The sequence below is a fragment of the Chanodichthys erythropterus genome, chromosome 4 (genome assembly GCF_024489055.1).
Source record: "Chanodichthys erythropterus isolate Z2021 chromosome 4, ASM2448905v1, whole genome shotgun sequence".
Classification (NCBI taxonomy): domain Eukaryota; kingdom Metazoa; phylum Chordata; class Actinopteri; order Cypriniformes; family Xenocyprididae; genus Chanodichthys; species Chanodichthys erythropterus.
Genome location: NC_090224.1, coordinates 11,098,403 through 11,113,647, shown reverse-complemented (window position 1 = coordinate 11,113,647; position 15,245 = coordinate 11,098,403).

The window sequence follows — 15,245 nt, the reverse complement described above, 5'->3', positions numbered from 1 at the left end:
AGAATCTAGCCGGAAGAAGTAGGTCATCTGGGAACTTTTCGCCTGCTATTTTATGAATATGATGAATTCAGACATACTACTTATTTCACATAAGTATGTGATTTCGGATGCAGCCTATCATCCCTACAGCTCTCTATTACCAGTGTGATGAATGATATGGTAAAGTATGATAAGGTATCATAAACTTTGATTTTTAAATGTGTCTTTCTTGACATATTATTTGACATACATACAGTACAGTCCAAAAGTTTGGAAGCACTAAGATTTTTAATGTTTTTAAAAGAAGTTTCGTCTGCTCACCAAGGCTACATTTATTTAATTAAAAATACAGTAAAAAACAGTAATATTGTGAAATATAATTACAATTTAAAATAACTGTGTACTATTTAATATATTTGACAAATTAATTTATTCCTGTGATGCAAAGCTGAATTTTCAGCATCGTTACTCCAGTCTTCAGTGTCACATGATCCTTCAGAAATCATTCTAATATGCTGATTTGCTGCTCAATAAACATTTATGATTATTTTCAATGTTGAAAACAGTTGGGTACTTTTTTTTCAGGATTCCTTGATGAATAGAAAGTTCAAAAGAACAGCATTTATCTGAAATACAAAGCTTCTGTAGCATTATACACTACCATTCAAAAGTTTGGGGTCAGTAAGAATTTTTATTTAATTTTTTTTGAAAAGAAATTAAAGAAATGAGTACTTTTATTCAGCAAGGATGCATTAAATCAATCAAAAGTGGCAGTAAAGACATTTATAATGTTACAAAAGATTAGATTTCAGGTAAACACTGTTCTTTTGAACTTTCTATTCATCAAATAATCCTGAAAAAAATTATTGTACACAAATATTTATATTAAATGTTTCTTGAGCAGCAGATCAGCATATTAGAATGATTTCTGAAGGATCATGTGACACTGAAGACTGGAGTAATGATGCTGAAAATTCAGCTTTGCATCACAGGAATAAATTACTTTGCGAAATATATTCAAATAGAAAACAGTTATTTTAAATTGTAATAATATTTCACAATATTACTGTTTTTACTGTATTTTTAATTAAATAAATGTAGCCTTGGTGAGCAGACGAAACTTCTTTTAAAAACATTAAAAATCTTAGTGCTTCCAAACGTTTGGACTGTACTAATATATATAACATTCATACATATTATTATTATCATACATGTTTTTACAAAAAAAAAAAAAAAAAAAACGTTCTAAAAAAATGTCTAAAATATTGATTTCCAAGTAAATAACTGAATAAAACATAAATTGTGAGGTCATATGAATTTACCCTATACTGCTCTTCAGAATCAGGCCAATTTGAAGATATTTCTGTCACATGGAAAACTCTGTTGTTTGCTCTGTGAATCTGAGCACATCTTTTTGCATTGTGTTAAATGAATGATTTCATGAGCGATGTTTTCTTCAGTGACCAAGATTGAACCCATAGCCTCAGCCTCATGAACCGAAGTCTTCTCTGGCTTGGCTTTGTATAGAGACTAAACGAACTCTGATGAGACAGAAAACAAATTTGAACAAGCTTTATTAAATTCACATATTGGTCTCTAGTGTGGGCTAAACAGTGTGGTCTACATAGTATAGCAGGACAATTTACCATGTTAAATTTACCCTATATAATGTTACATAAATGGACTAGTGGGTGTTTTCATTCTCAATCAATAAACACATTTGAGCAGGCATGAAGAGAGAATGGCTTTGCCATGTGGAAACACACACACACACACATATATATTTGGACCCTTGCCTGCAGTTCATGTTCAAGTATATATATAACCTGTATTTCTTGTTAGAGGTAAATATAACCTATACAGCTGTGGATCTGTGCTGTTCTTGGCAGCGCCATTGGATTTTTAATGTTATAACATCACTATTAAACTTTTACAGACTTCGCTATTAATATATTTAAATTGGGGGTCTTTACAACTTCCTCATAGATCTGGATGGTGTACGCTGTTCGTTCAGCTGTTGGCATTCGTGACAGTCTGTGCAACTGTGAAAGGGTCACAACACTTGCCGTCTCTCTCTAAGTTGCCTGGGCGAGAGATAAGAGAAGCATGTCAGTCTCCGCTGATGTTCAGCATCTCTCTTTCTCTCTCTGTAGTCAATAGCCTGGGGGTCTCAGTTAGCCTGGGCACGAGATAAGAGAAGTGTGTCAAACTGTACTGCTGTTTAGCACTGTAATACTTCATTTCATGCTCTCTCTCACACCGCTTTAAACTATTTCAGGGTTGAAAGTGGGTGGATTATCTGGTGACAAGTCCCAGACCAGCGCTCTCTCATTAGCACATGTGGTGTGCCATCACATGGTACCTTTGAAATGCTTCTACATCTGAGGCCACTGTCAAACATCGGCATGTTAATGTCCCTCAACAGAGGTGTCAGAGCCCACGTGTTTGATTTATACTCACCGATGTGCACACATTGCTGCTGCTTTTAGCTTAGAGCTCTGGGCATGGATGAAAAAAAAGTGATTAAATGTAATTAATTGCATAAAATAAATGTGTTTTTTTAAGACTGGTATGTAATGTCATCAACATCTGTTAAAGAGCTATAAAATGTGTTTTTGCAGACCGCTGTGTGTGAAGCATGGATCTATTCTCTCTCTCTCCCTCTGTTAATTTTAAGAGCTCCTTTGAGTGCATCATAAAAACAACAGCATGAAAGACCAGTGTTGCTCTCAGTGCTCTCATATCTGTCTCATAACCCTTAACACACATGCGTGCACTCACACACACAATGATGCTTAAAACAGGCTTGTTAACATTGCTTTGCAAACTGAGTCAGGTCTTCCACCATCATTGATTGCATTGGGAAATTTGAATTCAATTTATTACATTTTTTTGGAACTTTTTATTGTATGCTGTAAAATGAGAAATATATATGTCTAGTTCTGTCATGAAACTCCAGATGGTGCAGGGTCCTTAAAGGTACCCAAGAATGCTTTTTCACAAGATGTAATATAAGTCTAAGGTGTCTCCTGAATGTGTCTGTGAAGTTTCAGCTCAAAATACCCCATACATTTTTTTTGATAAATTTTTTAAACTGCCTTTTTTGGGGCATCATTAACTATACACTGATTTTGGCAGCGCCGCCCCTTTAATTCGCCTGCTCCCAGCCACACGAGCTCTCGACTATATTACAGTGCATTTACAAAGTTCACACAGCTAATATAACCCTCAAATGGATCTTTACAAGATGTTCGTCATGCATGCTGTATGCATGCTTCGAATTATGTGAGTAAAGTATTTATTTTGATGTTTACGTTTGATTCTGAATGAATTTGAGGCTGTGCTCCGTGGCTAACGGCTAATTCTACACTGTTGGAGAGATTTATAAAGAATGAAGTTGTGTTTATGAATTATACAGACTGCACGTGTTTAAAAATGAAAATAGCGACGGCTCTTGTCTCCCTGAATACAGTATGAAACGATGGTAACTTTAACCACATTAAACAGTACATTAGCAACATGCTAATGAAACATTTAGAAAGACAATTTACAAATATCACTAAAAATATCATGTAATCATGGATCATGTCAGTTATTATTGCTCCATCTGCCATTTTTCGCTGTTGTTCTTGCTTGCTTACCTTGTTTGTGCACAGATCCAGACGTTAATACTGCCTTTCCTTGTCTAATGCCTTGAACATGGGCTGGCATATATGCAAATATTGGGGTCATACATATTAATGATCCCGACTGTTACGTAACAGTCGGTGTTATGTTGAGATTCGCCTGTTTTCCAGAAGTCTTTTAAACAAATGAGATTTGAGAAATGAGATTTTTTTTTGGTCCATAAAATTAAAGTCAGTGGGGCCCAGTATTGTTTTGGACTTTGATTATATGGACAAAAACAATCTTTAAATGATCTTCTTTTGTGTTCTGAAAGACTTTCTGAAAGAAAGTAATTTTTTGGGGTGAACTATCCTTTTAAAATGGAGTATGGTACAATGCACACTATTCTTTCTAACCCTCTCTTTTGCATATGGGTTAAATCTAGATAACTTCTTTAAAAGTTCGGAAACACGGTTAATATGTGTCGATTTATGTGTTGAGGGAGAGAACAGAGTCATCTCTGTTAAAGTACATCAGGGGCGTTGAGATCTCTCTCCTGCTGTCCATAAAGCCTACCGCTCAGATTGTAAAATGGCCTTTCACAAGATGACACAGGAAGCACTCCCTAGCTGAGGCTCAGCCGTTCCCCACCGACCACAAATCACTGTGCACCATTCAGCTCCTCTGACAAACTCTCTCTGGGTCAGAACTGGTACAGTAACAGCTGGTTTTGAATTTAAAGGTGCAGTAATATATTCACAGATTTTATGGCTGGTTGAAGATCAGTGATTTGTTGAAATGTAATTGTCTACTGTCACCGCCGGTGGTCACAGGCTAACAGGTCAGCGCTGGTCTCAGAGGAAGAGCTGACAATCAAATCCATTGTGCAGGTCTGCTTCAGTTCATGTGTCTCACTCTGTCAGGACTTCACATGCTAATCAAAAACATGTTTAATCACAGTCCGTTCTATGACCTGAGGCATATGGCCACAGCATGAAAGACCTTTTCTTGTGCCTTTTACCTTCCTCTGTGAAAGTGACAGTTGCAGCAAACCTTGTTTCCAAGTGGATATCTTTTGACTTTTTGAATTTAGAAAAGATGCTGTAGTTGAGAGAACATTATACTGTTTCTATTTGATCTATATATCTCTGCCATTTTAAAATAATTTGCTTTGCTTAGCAAATGCATTTAGAATTTTTTGGAATCGATTCCGATCCTATGTTTTTAGAATCAACAGAATTGATTCCATTCTAGTTTTCTTAATTCTTTATTTTTATCAGTAGGCCTATAAAGAACTTACGGAAAAAACAAAACTGGCGCCGCGTTCATTCCGTAAGTAGAACAGGGAAGGCGTAGGACATACAGCGTAAGCGTTTTGAAGAATGCGGAAACCGGAAGTACGTTCAAGGCGATATTTTGTGTTTATAAAGCATATACGGTTGTATTTTTTTTTCCGAAAATGACAGATCGTTTAGCCAGATAAGACCCTTATTCCTCGTCTGGTATCATTTAAAGCCCTTTGTAGCTGCACTGAAACTGTCATTTTGATCTTCAACCGTCTGGAGGCCATTGAAGTCCACTAAAGGAGAATAATCCTGGAATGTTTTCATCGAAAACCATTTCTTTTTGACTGAAGAAAGAAAGACATGAACATCTTGGATGACATGGGTTAGTAAATTATCAGGAAAAGTTTATTTAAAAGTGGACTAATCCTGTAAGGTGTTAGATCCAGTCACTGTTCTCCATTGGAGCGGCTCCAGTCAATTTAGTGTTTCTTTTCCAAATTCAAAAGCCGTGTCATGTGCGAGACGTCGCAGAAGACACGCGAGTGCAATGGTTAAAGACTCCGGCTAGCGCATGTTTACATGTTGCTGTTGGTTGATCTTTGAAGGGATAAACTCGCGGTTCAATTGGTCTCTTGTCATTTCAAAAGTTATGAGACTTTTCAGTTTTATGGACGTCGCAATCTTTAATATTATGTTGGTTACTGTCGTTATGGTTACTAAGAGAATACGGGCTTGACTCTCATTGCACATTTATACAGACAGTGTTCGAGACGCTACGGTAAGTTGCTGTGTGAACAAGACATTTCAAGACTCACAGTTAAAGGTGCCCTAGAACTTTTTTTTAAAAAAAGTCCCCTGAATGTGTCTGTGAATTTTCAGCTCAAAATACCCCATAGATTTTTTTTAAATTCATTTTTTTAACTGCCTATTTTGGGGCATCATTATAAATGAGCCGATTCAGGGCTACTGGCCCTTTAATTCTCGTGCTCTCTGTCCAAGGAACTCGCGCTTGCCTTGAACAGTGCATAAACAAAATTTACACAGCTAATATAACCCTCAAATGGATCTTTACAAAGTGTTCGGCATGCATGCGTCGGATTATGTGAGTATTGTATACTGTTATATTGTTTACATTGATTCTGAATGAATTTGAGGCTGTGCTCTGTGGCTAACGGCTAATGCCACACTGCTGGAGAGATTTATAAAGAATGAAGTTGTGTTTATGAATTATACAGACTGCAAGTGTTAAAAAATGAAAATAGTGACGACTCTTGACTCCGTGAATACAGTAAGAAACGATGGTAACTTACATTTAACAGTACATTAGCAACATGCTAACGAAACATTTAGAAAGACAGTTTACAAATATCACTAAAAATATCATGTTATCATGAATCATGTCAGTTATTATTGCTCCATCTGCCATTTTTCGCTATTGTCCTTGCTTGCTTACCTAGTCTGATGATTCAGCTGTGCAGATCCAGACGTTAATACTGGCTGCCCTTGTCTAATGCCTTTCATAATGTTGGGATCATGGGCTGGCATATGCAAATATTGGGGCGTACACCCCGACTGTTACGTAACAGGTGTTATGTTGAGATCTTCTTCGGAGGTCTTTTAAACAAATGAGATTTATATAAGAAGGAGGAAACAATAGAGTTTGAGACTTACTGTATGTCACTTCCATGTACTGAACTCTTGTTATTTGACTATGCCAAGATAAATTAAATTTTTCATACGAGGGCACCTTTAAGTAAATGCGGTTGTCAATCTCCAAAACGTACTGTGTGAACGTGGCCAAAGATCTTTTGGTGTGAGCGCGAAACCTGCGGGAACCGGAGCGAATGAGACGAGTGAGAGAGAGGAGGCGCCCACGCGGGTGTGTGTCACCGTCGGAGAGAAGAGAGCAAGAATGCACAGCAGACGTTATTGCCTGTGCGGCGCCGCTGTTAACAATGGATCGGCTTGGAATTGGAAAGAAGCGAGACTGACCTGCTGGACTCGGTTGAGACCAACTACAACTTTTGGAGAGACAAATTACCAAGTCCGAGACAAGTCAGAGCGCAAATACCAACAAGTCAGAGACAAGTCTGAGACAACAGAAAAACGCATTGAGTCCAGACCGGAGTACTACAGCACTAATTGATGTAGAAAAAAAAACCCACATCAAATTGACGGCAATTTTTAGACGTCAGTTTGACGTCCACACACTGATGTCCAATTGATGTAAAAAAAAAAACAACAACAACAACTTAAAATTGACATAAAAAACTTGACATCTATTTGACGTCCACACAGTGATGTCCAATCGATGTTGGAAAAAATATCAAATTGACATCAAAAAACAGGTCAAAAACGCAAATCAATCTGACGTCAAAAATTTGACATTCACACACTGATATTCTTTTGACCACCAAAATAATGACGCAATGCAATGAAAGAAAAACACAAAGTTCTGTCATGAAACTCTAAATGGGCAGGCTAATAGGTCCTTAACTCAAGTGCTCATAATCACATCATTATATCTATAGGACACAGATGATTGGTTCCTGCTGTATTAGTAGCCAATGAGCTTGCATTCTCAGTCTTCAAATACACGAATAGCATTTGCCTTAGCAGTGCAGCGTACTTTCAGAAACCCTCCACCTTCCCCAGCTCCACCTGTACAGATCAGCTACGGGTAATTCATGTATGCTATATTGTACAGCAGCAGCATGTCTTACTTGCTCACAGCAGCGTGTCGTGTATGTATTGGCAGTAGCAAATCTCGTACTTGCTCTGCAGCAGCAGCAACAATAATCAACAGCAGCAGCAGCAGCAAAAATCAACAGCAGCAGCAATAAAAGCAGCAGCAGCGTAGCAGATGTATTCGGCCAAGACCAAACATATCAACATTGTCATACCCATTACCATGCCAAACACTCAAAGAGTTGTCATGACTTCAAATCAATAATACAAATGTAAATAAAAACAAAAATGCACCTATTCTGATTGAGAACAAAGATCAATGGCTGTCTGGCCCTTCTGGCGTCCCCTACCCCCATATCTGTTGGGAGCTGATCGGAGATAGTTCCTTATGTATTTGATGATGTCAGCCTCAGACGATTCTGGATTTGACTGCTGTACAGCACTTGTATGAAGATGGAACAACTTGTATCACTCATTTTAAGACATTATAAACTACAGCATTAATTACAAGATTTTCAGCCACCATCACTCATACTAACATACTGTAGCAATCCACATAATAATTAAAGCTCTCTAAACAAGCATGGATAACCATCTAGATCAGTAATCCTAACTATTTCTTCCGAGTAAGCCATACCAGCAGGATAAAGTCAACAAGCAAGTCGCCACAATAAAAAACATGCACTCACACGCATACATCTACCTAGTACAATATGCAATGCATTTAGCCACTGCCATTCTAATAATACAAAACTGTTAAGGTGTACAAGTTACTTTAAAGGTGGGGTAAGTAGACGTTGAAAAAAACATCAAACTGACGTGAATTTTTTTGACGTCATTTTGACGTCCACACACTGATGTCCAATTGATATCGAAAAACAAAACATCAAATTGGCGTCAATTTTTTTGACATCTAATGGCCCGTACACACTGGGACGAATATCGCACGCGTTTATCGTCAGCGTTTTTCGAGATGTTTTTTTGTGTTCACACCCAAGCGATTTTCACCGGCGATGCGCCGAGTGAAAGTGCAAATTCACTCCCTGACAGTATGTGGCGCTTGTGCTTAATGATAGTACAAATAAACATATGATATTAATAAAGTTAAAGAAGATAAAAAAAAAATGCATATGAAATGGCATACATATATATAGTGCAAGTGAACGGTAGTGTAAATAAACATATTTATGAAACAGACATTCTCAACTATATTTCTTGAATGTAAAAGGGGAAAAAAAGTAAAAATACAGAAATACAGGTGGCAGAGCACCCATAGTGTGCGTCTCATTCAGCTCTGTACTTCACTAGTCAGGGCACTGATCAGGGAGTCGGCCACATTAATTTACATGGTATACTGATACACGACCTAGGAAGCTAAGGAGCTGTTTGAGACGCAGGGATAGTTTGTAGGGGTTTTCCTCGTCTACTTACTTTCTCTTCGTCGTCTTGTGTGCTCGGCAAGACCGTTTTGTGCTTGAGCGCCACCAAGTCGTGTTTTACTTGTAACTTCAGCAGCTCCAGGCACGTGAACAAAAGCGCCAATCTCATTGGTCGGCCAGTTTTTAACGCGGCGCGTCAAACCAAAAAAACGAACCCGAGGCGCTTTTTAAAAAATTACGCTTTTACGCCTTGCGTTTTTCGCGTCGGTGTGCACACTCACAATGGCGCCCGTTGTTTAGTCACGAGGCGTTAAACGTCGGCGAAAATCGCGCGCAATATTCGTCCCGGTGTGAACAGGCCTTAATTGACCTCAATTTGACACATTTTTTGACGTCAAATTGACGTCTACACACTGATGTCCAATTCATGTCGAAAAAAGCACATCAAATTGACGTCAATTTTTTTACATCAATTTGACATGCACACACTGATGTCCAATTCATGTCGAAAAAGAAAACATCAAATTGGCGTCAATTTTTTGACATCAAATTGACGTAAATTTTAACCACCTAGATCAGTAATCCTCACTATTTCTTCTGAGTAAGCCATACCAGCAGGATAAAGTCAACAAACAAGTCACCACAATAAAAAACATGCACACACAGGCACACATCTGATGCAATGCATTTAGATTGCTTTCACATCTCAAGCGAACCGCTCCAGAGTTCGTTTGAAAGTGTACCGAGACCATCTCTTCAAGCAGGTCTCGGTACGTTTGTTTGGTCCGCTTTTGGCGATTGCTGCTTTCACACCTGCCCAGATGAACTGCACCAAAGGGGCAAACGAACTCTGGTACGATTCAACCGAACTAAAAGAGGCAGGTGTGAAAGCACCCTTAGCCACTGCCATTCTAATAATACAAAACTGTTAAGGTGTACAAGTTACTTTAAAGGTGGGGTAAGTAGATTTTCAAAAACGTTGGACGCTGTTGGACATTGTTGATATCCATTCACTGATGTCTAACTGACATTGAAAAAACCCATCAAATTGACGTGAATTTTTTTGATGTCAATTTGATGTCCACACACTGATGTCAAAAAAGAAAACGACAAAATGTCAAATGACATCAATTTTTTGTAACAAATTTGCTTTAGAAACACAGTTACAACAATTGAAAAAAAGTAAAGCAAGCGCTTACCTCCGTAACGGTGTAACGTAGTAACGTACTGGGAACGTTACTAGGCAACGTCCTTAACACTAGTGGTGACGTTCTGAGAATGTTCTGGGAACGTAAAATTTCTAGAGGGGAAGTACACAAAGTTTTCAGCAAGCAATCTCGTTTTACTGTGAGAGAAGTCGATGTTTGTACTTTTTGGTTGACTTTGCCCATTTTTATATGGATTTCCATTCAACTCCCATAAAGCATGAGGCGATTGTTAACAGATTCGTGTCAGAGGCACAGGGGATGTACTATATAGTCCTACATGACAGATCATTTCCTGCGTATGAGTCAATATGAACATTTTCAGTCATCAATGTCTGTCTGCACTAAATCTCATACCAGCTGATTTTGTCAGTTGTCAGCAGCTGCACAAAGCTTCTCCACAGCTTTGACAAAATGTTGATTTTGATGGCTGTTTGTTTGTGTTTGGAAGTTCAGTGATTTCTATATTTCTAGAGATTTCATTTCTGTGCACGGTACAGTATGAAAATATCACTTGCACTGTCAAACCAAGTGTTTATAAAATCCGTCCAACATCAGTCCCAAGCTGTGCCCATAAATCACCACTTATATATTTCAGGGACAGCCATTTGAAGTGGTGTCAGAAACCATAGTGGACATTAAGGAGTCTACTCATTCAATCCTATAATGCGTTTACACTCGGCGGGTAGTGATTACCGATTATGTACTCTGAGGGTCGGGGCGAATTAATTCCTGTGTCTCAACAGTAAACGTCATCCAGAGTGGATCATCCAAGTTTTAATTGATTTTTGATTGTTAATTAAGGTTTATACAAGCTAGTTTCTAATGACATATTATATGACAAAATAATTTAATTACTCCTGGAACTTGCCAGTTGGCTAAGTGTCAAGTGGTTATTAAATAGAAAGCACGGCCAGTACACAAAAGTGGCAACCCTTCCAATGCATTAAGTGTCCGGATTGTTTTTATTCACTCTTTTAAGAGGACTGAATAGTGGTCTAATGTAGGGATTAGTAAATGACCAAGTTTGGATACAGCCCTAGTCAGTGTTTGCAATAGGCTCTCAGAAGTCAAGATGGGCTATTTCTGTTTACTATACTGCACTGTATATAATAAATATGGCCTACTGTACTTGGAACTATTCTGGAAAGAATTTCCCAAAAGCATCGTAAGCCTATGTAGATCATAGAAACCACTGGCAGTAATTTGCTTATACTTTTAGCACAACCTGTGTTTCATGCTTCAACTGTAGTAACATGACGTCATTGTTTAATTCAATGAGTGAAGTTATCTCAAAATATATTATTTTGCATTTTTATCTAATTCTATGTAAAAAAAAAAAAAGTACATTTTTGTCTGAGCAAATCCACCTTATCTTTCAACGTGGCAGCTAGCTATTTCCTATGAATGTGTCTCACAATTTCTTAGCCGTTGTAAGTCCAGTCCACTGACTGGATTAACCCAAACTCCATGGCCATTCCTGAAGGTGAGAGTTCACTGGTATTATGGGACCTCTCTGTGTTATTTTGGAACAGGAATGTCAGTCACCACAAAAGACTGCTTTGGCCAGATGATCAATGAATTCCAAACGCAATCCATTAAGGTCAGGGTTGAAATCCCAAAAAATGATGCTGTAGTGAATCCAGGTCAGAGGTGACCGTGAGGCCACATGCTCTCTGCTCAGTCATGTGTGAAGTTCTGAGAGTTGTGTTTCGTTCTGTATAGTCACATTACAAAGAAATATGCTGGCTTGTGTCGCACACAGAAAATTGTACATTATACATTACATATTTAACTAAACTGCTATTTGACTTCTTTTAAATTCTTTTCTTTTACTAATGCTTTATGTCGATCCAATCACATATGACTTTCTTTCCTCTGTGGAACACAAAAAAAGATATTCCAATGTTGTTTTTGACCCATTGACTTTCACTGTATGGACAAAAAGTGAAAGTGACATATAGCCAACTAAGGGCACCTTAGTTGTGGGTAATGAGAGCAGAAGAGAGTGCTGTTCATTTACTCCCCCCACTTACATTTCCTGCCGGTACTGAGACTCGAACCCACAACCTTCGGGTTACAAGTCCGACTCTCTAACCATTAGCACACAACTGCCAGAAAGAACAAAAACATAATAAAAATGATAAAAACTATCCTTTTAAAACAGGGCATTATGAAGTGTTCGATTGTGTGCGAGTTTTGCAGTGGCAGAACTGTAGCAGGTGGTCATCAGTTAGGTCGGACAGATGTCCTCTGGCTTGTGGAGGTCAGAGTGAACAGACTGAGCTTCGACCTCCGGTATGCTGAGAAGGCGAAATTCTAGTGCAGTCTCTATCCTCATTGATCGGCCACACTTGAGCATGCATTAGGTTGCACCCACACAACAGCATGCTCTGATGAAATCAATCTGCTGTGGAAATGCCTCGCTCAGGTACCAGAGACAGAAGGAGGATTTAGAAACTGGTTACTGTACTTTCAACATTGATCAGTTGGGCTTTTCATATATACTGAGCGAAAACGTGTATGTGAATGTGTTTTATATGTGAGGAAGAGAGTTCACATCCTAAGGGAAAAGTATTAAGTGTAGATTGGGAGCGCATGGTAATGTTCAGAATAGCGTACTACCTTACTACTCATACTATTCCCCCAACCCCAGTATGTAGTATTTATGTTATGCATAGCAGCATGCAGATTTTTTCTTTGTATGGAATGTCCAAATTTCAATATTTTATTCAGAATACAACATAGATGACATATAAAATGTTTAAACTGAGAAAATTTATAATTTTAAGGGAAAAATAAGTTGATTTTAAATTTCCTTGCATCAACACATTTCAAAAAAGTTGGGAAAAGGCCATGTTTACCACTGTGTGGGATCCTCTCTTCATTTTATAACAGTCTGCAAACGTCTGGGGACTGAGGAGACAAGTTGCTCAAGTTTAGGAAATAGAATGTTGTCCAATTCTTGTCTAATACAGGCTTCTAGTTGCTCAGCTGTCTTAGGTCTTCTTTGTCGCATCTTCCTCTTTATGATGCGCCAAATGTTTTCAATGGGTGAAAGATCTGGACTGCAGGCTGGCCATTTCAGTACCCGGATCCTTCTTCCATGCAGACATGATGTTGTAATTGATGCAGTATGTGGTCTGACATTATCATGTTGGAAAATGCAAGGTCTTCCCTGAAAGAGACGACGTCTGGATGGGAGCATATGTTGTTCTAGAACTTGGATATACCTTTCAGCATTGATGGTGCCTTTCCAGATGTGTAAGCTGCCCATGCCACATGCACTCATGCAACCCCATACCATCAGAGATGCAGGCTTCTGAACTGAGCGCTGATAACAACTTGGGTTGTCCTTGTCCACTTTAGTCCGGATGACATGGCATCCCAGTTTTCCAAAAACTGAACCACAGAACAGTTTTCCACTTTGCCACAGTCCATTTTAAATGAGCCTTGGCCCAGAGAAAATGCCTACGCTTCTGGATCATGTTTAGATATGGCTTCTTTTTTGAACTATAGAGTTTTAGCCGGCAACGGCGAATGGCACGGTGGATTGTGTTCACTGACTGTTTTCTGGAAGTATTCCTGAGCCCATGTTGTGATTTCCATTACAGTAGCATTCCTGTATGTGATGCAGTGCCATCTAAGGGCCCGAAGATCACGGGCATCCAGTATGGTTTTCCGGCCTTGACCCTTACGCACAGAGATTGTTCCAGATTCTCTGAATCTTTGGATGATATTATGCACTAGATGATGATAACTTCAAACTCTTTGCAATTTTTCTCTGAGAAACTCCTTTCTGATATTGCTCCACTAATTTTCGCCGCAGCATTGGGGGAATTGGTGATCCTCTGTCCATCTTGACTTCTGAGAGACACTGCCACTCTGAGAGGCTCTTTTTATATCCAATCATGTTGCCAATTGACCTAATAAGTTGCAAATTGGTCCTCCAGCTGTTCCTTATATGTACATTTAACTTTTCCGGCCTCTTATTGCTACCTGTCCCAACTTTTTTGGAATGTGTAGCTCATGAAATCCATAATGAGCCAGTATTTGGCATGAAGAGGGTCAAGCAGAACCTCTGCAAGCACAGTTTTTAAAGGACGTTTATGATTGGTAAGTATTTCCGTTTGTATTTGTGTCAAAGTGTTTAGATATGCTGTCACTTGTAAATGTTACTGCTGTTCAAATTATGTTCTATCTATAGACGTGTTGCAGTGCGCCGTGCACGTCCGGTTGTAGACAATTCTTCCACATTGCCGCGCGACATGGCCTCGCCCACTTTGTTGCGTGTTCCTGTGGAGAGGGTTTATGTTAATTGCAGGGTTTATGCTGTCACCAACCCCGGAAAAAGCTTGTTGTAGTCCAAACCGGTTGTTTTTGTAGGCATTAAACTGTCATAACTTTAAAAAACAATATCTCTGTTTGCATTGAACTTTCAGAGCTGTAATTTTGCAGATACTGTTTATGCTCAAGTAGCAACATTACACACTAACTAAAGTTAAAAAAGTGAAATCGCAATGAACCACCCCGTAAAAGGCTGATCTTAGCCAAGGGTAAATTACCTAAGAGACATCTACACAAAATTGAAATTAAGTATAGGCTACTTTCTTGAACACAACCAAATAATATTATAAACCAGAATGCATTGTTTTTATGGTATATTACTGTTTCAATGGAAAACAATATTTTACTGTGTAAAATTTTTTTTTTTTTTTTTACAGCTGTATTTTAGAGCGCAAACAATCTCCATATAAGAGCTTTTCGCACAACCTTTCCTTTACAGCTTTTTCATGCCAAGTTTGCCATTCTCAAAACCAGTTTAGGCACAATAAACACCTTTTATACAGACCCAGATTACAGACCATACAGTACATATGTGTATCTGCATTGTTATACAGAGAAACCTTGCTATAAAGAAACCAAGCTAATGCCCCTTTTCTTACTCTTTCATGGTAGGCCTGTATGATGAAATATATTTAAGGTGAAATCTCTGTGTATAAAATTTAATCTTAACAATTATTTCATCTTGTACACAATTTTTTCATCAATTTAGAAAAAAAATGTAGTATGAAAGTTGTTGGTGAATCATGATTTGTTTG